This window comes from Mirounga angustirostris, unplaced genomic scaffold (assembly GCF_029215605.1).
Source record: "Mirounga angustirostris isolate CCGP_5_RB_7025 unplaced genomic scaffold, mMirAng1.0.hap1 SCAF_10, whole genome shotgun sequence".
Lineage (NCBI taxonomy): Eukaryota > Metazoa > Chordata > Mammalia > Carnivora > Phocidae > Mirounga > Mirounga angustirostris.
The window spans coordinates 106,341,699-106,348,936 of record NW_026991718.1 but is presented as its reverse complement, the minus strand read 5'-3'; positions in this window follow the sequence as shown (position 1 = coordinate 106,348,936).

Sequence of the window (7,238 nt, the reverse complement as noted above, 5' to 3'; positions counted from 1 at the left end):
AGGAGCGTGTTATAAATACACGATCTTTATACATCTGCCAAGTTGGACGTGTGTTCACAAGTTTGCCTTGCATGTGTACATAATTTGTAGCCGACACGCTTTCCTCACTCTGGGTCTGCCCTTTTCCCTTGTTCATCTTCTGAGATGCTGCCTCCCTGTCTCTCCTCTTCGCAGGGTTCCCCATGCTGGAATTCAGTCAAATCCATGGAAAACTTGACCAACTTTACTGATTCATTTACAGGCAGGATTTCCTGGCATGGGGATCAAACAGGGAGCCCTAAAGTTTGTTCATCACAAGCTGTCTTGGAAATGAGGATCTTCTGAAGCCCGTCTAGCCTGTACATATAAATTTGACAAAATGTTCTCCTATAAAGAAACCTTACTACTGACTTAAAAATTGCTCAATCGCCTGGGTTAAGCAGTAAACCTGCAAGTTCTCACCAGCACATTAGTATTGTCAATATTACAAGGTACAATACTTAAACACCGGGACGCTGAAATGAATCAGACTGCAAACCTCATGACAATCAACAGATGAGCTAAATAGAGATAGGAAAATAGGCCCAGGAGAAGATTCTAATATTTTCTAATCTTGTAGGATTAAGTGCGTGTTTGCTGCCTGAAGATAGCTTGGCTGAATGAGAGAAAATGGAGAACATTGGAGAAGCTAGGGTTTTTTTGTGGCTTAATACACACACACACACACGAGATCTTTGATCACACACAAAATATATATGATGATATTCAAAAATCACTCATGAAAAATCACCACTGAGGCTGAAACACCGCCATCCCCCTGAACTTCCCAGAAATGGCACATAATACATGGACTTGTCCCCACCCCAAGAAGTTTCCTTAATTACTATCCCTAAGATGAACACTAGTGTTAGTTTCTTTTCTTTTTTTTTTTTTAAGATTTTGTTTGAGAGAGAGCATACTAGAGAGAAAGAGCGGGCTTGCACAAGCAGGAGGAGGGGGAGAAGGAGAAGCAGACTCCCCGCTGAGCAGCTGAGCAGGGAGCTCGACATAACCCTTTCCTTTGTGATGTTACAGAACATTTTACCTGTGTAGAGAAGGGATTAGAAGTTACTTTTGATGGCTCCCTTTTTATATAACTGGGAAGAAAGAACAGTTTTTGAGCTGAAGAATTCTAGAATCCTTTTACCAACAACAGATATCCTAAAGAAAAGATAACCCTTCCTTTTTGGGGAAATATATCTCTGGAAGGTTGTCATTATATAACATGGAAATGAGCTCCAGACTCTCTCTCTCTTTTGTGAGTACCTTTCAGACCTGAATATCACTTTCACTGATGAGGCCAGGTTCAGGTCTGGATGTTGGAAGGATCTGTTTAACCTCACCCCTTGATGTACTCTTGGGTTCACTAAGGTAATTTTAGGACATAGTGTGAAGGAGTAGAAGGGATACTGATAGACATTCCTAAAGTACAAGTAGGTGCATTCTCATAGCATGGTGAGCAGTGTCTCAAAGAGCTCCCATTTCTAGAACTTTTAAAGACAGGACAATGAAACTGTCAGGGCGCCTGTGTGGCTCAGTTGGTTAGTCATCTGCCTTCAGCTCAGGTCATGATTCCAGGGTCCTGGGATCGAGCCCCACATTAGGCTCCCTGCTCAGCGGGGAGTTTGCTTCTCCCTCTCCCCCTCCTCCTGCTTGTGCTTGCACGCTCTCACTCTCTTTCTCTCTAGCATGCTCTCTCTCAAACAAATCTTAAAAAAAACACTGCTGTTCATCTTAGGGATAGTAATTAAGGAACTTCTTAGGATGGGGACAAGTCCATGTATTATGTGCCATTTCTGGGAAGTTCAGTGTTTCAGCCTCAGTGGTGTAAAAATAAGAGCCTCCCTCTGTAACAGCTGTTGCCCAAACACAACTCTCAGGAAGGCTCCTGCCTCGTAGATCTGTGGGGCATTGACCTCTGGGTCCCAAAGGAGTTGGGATTCACAAGGCTGTCCAGTGATGAGGTAAGTTAAATGGTGGTCCTTCTCTGGCTGGAGTGCAAATTGGTACCTTTAGTTTTGTACACATCACTTAACCTGATCCTCCAAAACCAATTAGAATTTTCTTATAGTTCTATTTCACATTAGCTCTCTTTCTCATTTCCTTCCTCTGGGTATTAGGACCTTCTGGGAGATAAGGAAATATGTTAGTGAAAGAGGAGCTGGAAAAACCAACCTGACTGGACACAAAGTGAGAGGGATTTGGTCCTCTGTCATCACAAACCTGAGAGTTTGTTGAACGCAACTGAAACTGTGCTGAAGGTCTCTTCTGAGATGCCAACTTGGAGAAGGCACAAAATCCTATTGTTATTTTTCATTTCCATGGTGATGGGACTGAGTTTTGGGAGACAAGTAACTCCACAGACTTACCTCGTGGAAAATGCTTGTTGTGGGGTGAGATATCACGCCCCTCCAAGCCATAACCCAGCCTCTGAGGTGCTGGGGAGAAGGGCTGCTCCAGTGGGTGGGGGTGGGAGGGAGGGAGCAGGGAGCCAGTTGGCCTTCTGCGGAGTGTAAGCACAGAGCAAAGTGCTCCGCTTTGCAGCCAGAAACAGTGATTCATTTGATTTTAATTTTGACATTAGCATTTTTCTCATGACTCATTTGATAATTTCATATGGAATTTAAAAGGCTGAAACAGTTATTTACTTTTTAGGAACTTAAAACATTCACCAGGTAGAATACACTTTTATCCTCCCATACACAAGATGCCCTTAAGACTTCATTAGGGAAAAAAAAAAAAAAAAGAAGGGGCATTTCTCCCACCCTTGCCCTCCTAGCTCCAACATGTGCCTCTACCCTAGCTGATCTTCTCACTAATGTTGACCAACTATCAGGCAGCCTGTTTCATCTTAACGTTTTTCTTATCTTGAATTCCTTTGCTCGCTATATAGGAGGTTAGCTGTAGGTATTTTAAAAAAGATGTTTCCTTATCATGCTGAAGAAATTCTCCTCTATTCCTGTGTTTTGAGAGCTTTTAACATGCATGTTTTCATGCATTTTATGCTTCAGTTGCTGTGATCATATTTTTCTTTTTCAGTCTGTTAATGTGGTAGATTACATTGATTGGTTTTCAAAAATTCAGCCGGACTTGTATCACTGGAATAATCCCTACTTGGTCATGGCATAATAGTTTTATACATTCCTGAATTCTATCTGCTAATATATTATTAAAAAATTGTGCATCCATATTCATGAGGGATATTGGTCTGCAGTGGTTTTTTTTTTTTTTTGGTATTATTTTTGTCTGGTTTTGTTATAAGGGTAATACTGGCTTCCTGGAATGAATTAGAAAGCGTTCCCTCTTCTTGAATTTTCTGGAAGAGATTGTATAAATTTGGCATTAATTCTTTAAGCATTGGTAGAATTCTTCAGTGAACATCTGGGTTGAAGATTTCTTTTTTGGAGAGATTTTTAATTATGAATTCAATTTCAATTTTTAAAATAGAGGGCTATTCAAATTATCTCTTGCATATTAGATGATTTGTGACAGTTTGTACTTCTAAGGAATTGGCTCATTTTATTTAAGTTTTCAAATATATGTGTAGAGATGTTTGTACTATTTCCTTATTCTTTTGGTGTCTGCAGGATCTGTAGTGGTATCTTGTTTTATTTTAAATATTACTAGTTGTGTCTTTTCTCTTTTTTCTTTGTCATTCTTGCTAGAGATTTATAGATTTTATTGATCTTTTCAAAAAACCAAACTTTCTATTCATTGATTTTCTCTAATTTTTTCTTGTTTTTGATTTTCTTAATTTCTGTCTTTGTTACTTCCTTCCTTCTTATTTGGGTTTATTTTTGCTCTTCGTTTTCTGTGCTCTTCAGGTGAGAGCTTAATTTATTGATTTGAGACTTTTCCTCTTCATGTAAGCAATCTAGTACTACAAATTCCCCTCTCAACACTACTTTATCTGTGTCTTGAACATTTTGGTGTTATATTTTCACTTTTTTTTTTTTTTTTTTTGCCAGTGAGAATTTCCCTTTGACCCAGGGATTAATTAGAAATGTTGTTTAGTTTCCAAGTGTTTGAATATTTTCATTTTGCTTTTCTGCTGTTGATTTCTAGTTTGATTGCATTGTGGTCAAATATACTCTATACAATTTCAAATCTTTTAAATTTGTTGGCATCCATTCTATGGCTAAGATTTGGTTTATCTTGTTATATATTATGTGAGTAATTGAAGACAATGTGAATTCTGCTGTTGTGTGGAGTGTTCTGTGAATGTCTTTAGAATTTATTGGTTGAAAATGTTGAATTTTTCTACATCATTGCTGACTCTATGTCTAGTTATTCTATACATTGTTGAGAGAAAGGTGTTGAAGTACTTAACTGTAACAGTGGATTTTTTTATTTTTCTTGTCAATTTTTTGCCTTAAATATGCATAAACATAAAATATCCTGCATCATATTTTTTTTTTTCATCCTTGTACTTTCAGTCTACCTAAATCTTTATGTATGAAGTTACTTTCTTGTAGACAGCACATAGTTGGGCCATATTTCTTAAGCCACTCTGTAAACCCTCGTCTTTTAATGCTACAGTGTCTTTTTAATGACATGTAATACATTACTGATAACTGCCTAAGTCTGCCTTTTTATTTTTTCTCTTTGTACTCACTACCTTTTGTTTTCTTTTTCCTGCCTGTCTTACTTGAACCTTTTTTAGAATTCTATTTTAACTTACCTATAGGTTTTTTTTTTTTTTTTAGTGCATCTCTCTGTAAGGCATTTTTAGTACATAACTAGGTACTAGAGAAACTAAAGTGAAAAAATCTTACCTATCCTCATTTAGAACATGGAGGGCTCAAATACTTCCTTGCATTCATCGCCAACCATGTCAGACAAGGTTATAACTTTTGCTTCCATCACTGAACGTAATTTAGAAAAGTCAGTAGGAAAAGGAAAGCCTATTGTACTTACCCCGCATCTGTTCTTTCTGCGGACCCTCCTCGCTATGGAAGTTCCGCGAGTCCTTTGACCGAGTCTCGCGCTCACAGCCGCAGCTCTCGCGGCGGCTGGATGCGCGCGCAACCAGGACGGCGCTTCCGCAGGAGCTGGAGGCGGTGAGAGTCCCGCCAGAGCAGCGTGGCGGCTTGGCCGCGATTCCTCGGTGCGGCTGGGCGCCTGGGGCTGCGATTCTCCGTCCCCGTGGTGCGCGCTGTTCTTCAGTTACTCTTTTAGGGTAGGTCGGCTGGCAACAAACTCTCTCAGGTTTTCTTCACCTGAGGATGTTTTGGTTTCGCTTTCTTTCTTGAAGGGTACTGTCAACTGGGTATAGGATTCTGGGTTGGTCTTTCCTCTCCCTCCCCTCCCCCGCCGCCAACGGCTACTTCTCTGCCTTCTGTGGTTTCTGGTGGTTGAATGGTTTTTTACCCCTATAAGCAATGAGTCATTTTTCTCAGGCGGCTTTTGAGGTTTTCTTTGCCTTTAGTCTTCAGAAGTTTGTGGTGTGTCTCCGAATGGATTTTTTTGGCTTTTTTGTTTGTTCGAAGTTCACTCTGCTTGAATCTGGAGGCCGCACCCCCCCCCCCTTCTTTCTAAGTTTAGGAAATTTTTTGCCATAGGTCTTTGACTGTTTCAGTCTCATCTTCTCTCCCCTTTCTTTCCGGGCCTTCAATGGCAAGATCCCTTGTTATGGTTCCACATATCCCTGAGACTTCATTTCTTCCAGTCTGTACTCTGTTGCTTGAGTTGAATAATTCGTTATATTCAAGTTCACGGATTCTCTCCTCTGCCTTATTCATTCTGGTGTTGAGCCCATCTGTGGAGTTTCTTCTATCAGTTGTTTTGTTTTTCAGTTCTAAATTTCCATTTGGTTTTTACTTATATCTTCTGTTTCTTTGCCAGGCCTTTCTGTGAACTCATTTATTTCAAGTATGTGTGTAACTGTTCTTCTGAGCAGTTTTATTATGGCTGCTTTAAAAATCCTTGTCCGATAATTCTAACATCTGTATCATCTTGGAGCGGCATCTCGTGATTGTTTTTTTCTCATTTAGTCATCCTGGTTCTCGGTATCACAAGTGATTTTTTTATTGAAACCTGGACGGTTTGGGTATTATAAGATTCTAGATCTTACTTAAGTCTTGTGTAAGTGACAGTGCTTTGGTGGGTGAAGTGGGGGTGCCACCTCCTGCTGCTGGGTTTTCCCCTGTGCCTCCATTGACACCCAGGGGGTAAGGGACTTCTTCATCTGCTGGATGGGGTGGAATTTCAGGGTTCCCTTATGGCTGCCATGGACAACTGTGAGTTGGGGTATTCTTGGTACCACTGAATACTGGTAAAAATTCTGATTCTCCATTAGGCTTCCTTTGACACACACTCAAGGGAGAGAGAGTTGAGCACCTTGTCACAGCCTGCTAAGGGTGCATATCTAGGCTCTCCATTTGGCTTTTGCTGGCAGAAGTGGGGGGTGGGCTGCAGTCCTTTTCTGTGTTGTTTGGCTGGAGTAGACCTTGTATTATCTAGAAGTTCTTGTATTTCTAGACAACTCTTTCCCTGGTCCTTTGGCAAGAGAGGGCCGACTTTCCTTTGGGCTTCTTCCCCTTCCTTCCTTCCTTCCGTCCGTCCGTCTTTCCTTTTGTCTTTCTTTCCTGCTGTCTTTCTTTTTTTTCCTTTGTGTCTGTGATCATGAAGTGCCGGTTCTCCAGTATCTAGTCTGGAATATGTGAAGCAGAAAGAAGCCCCAGAGAACTTACCACCTATGTTCTTCCAGCCCAAGGTCCCTAGCTGTACTGCCTTCCTCTAATTAACCTTTCAGATCTGCTGGTGTTTGTTTTATATATAACGTCCAGTGTTTTTAGTTGAACTTAGCGGTAGGAATACGGAAAAGTATGCCTACTATATCTTCCTGGAAACAAATACCAGCAGGTAAGTTTCCTTCGCTCTTTAAATGCCCTCACAAATTTGCAGATCAAAGGTGATAAATTATTTCAATTTTCTGAGGGAAAAATTGAGACACTTAGAGGTAATTTGCCTGGTCAGAGTTGCTTAGAAATGTGGCCTTGGCTTAAAGTAAAATCTTGGAATTTTAACAGTTATTACTTTGCTTTTCCTTTTTCTATGTTTGTTAGAAAGAAAAATCTGGGAGTAGGGCTAATGAGAGTGGGGAAGGAAGGAATAGTTACCAAAGAGAAGACTAAAAGATTACTTTTTTTGTTCAGAAGCAGCAACCGTTTAGACTTATAAAACTAGGACTTTTTAGGTGGATTTTAATTGACCTTTAA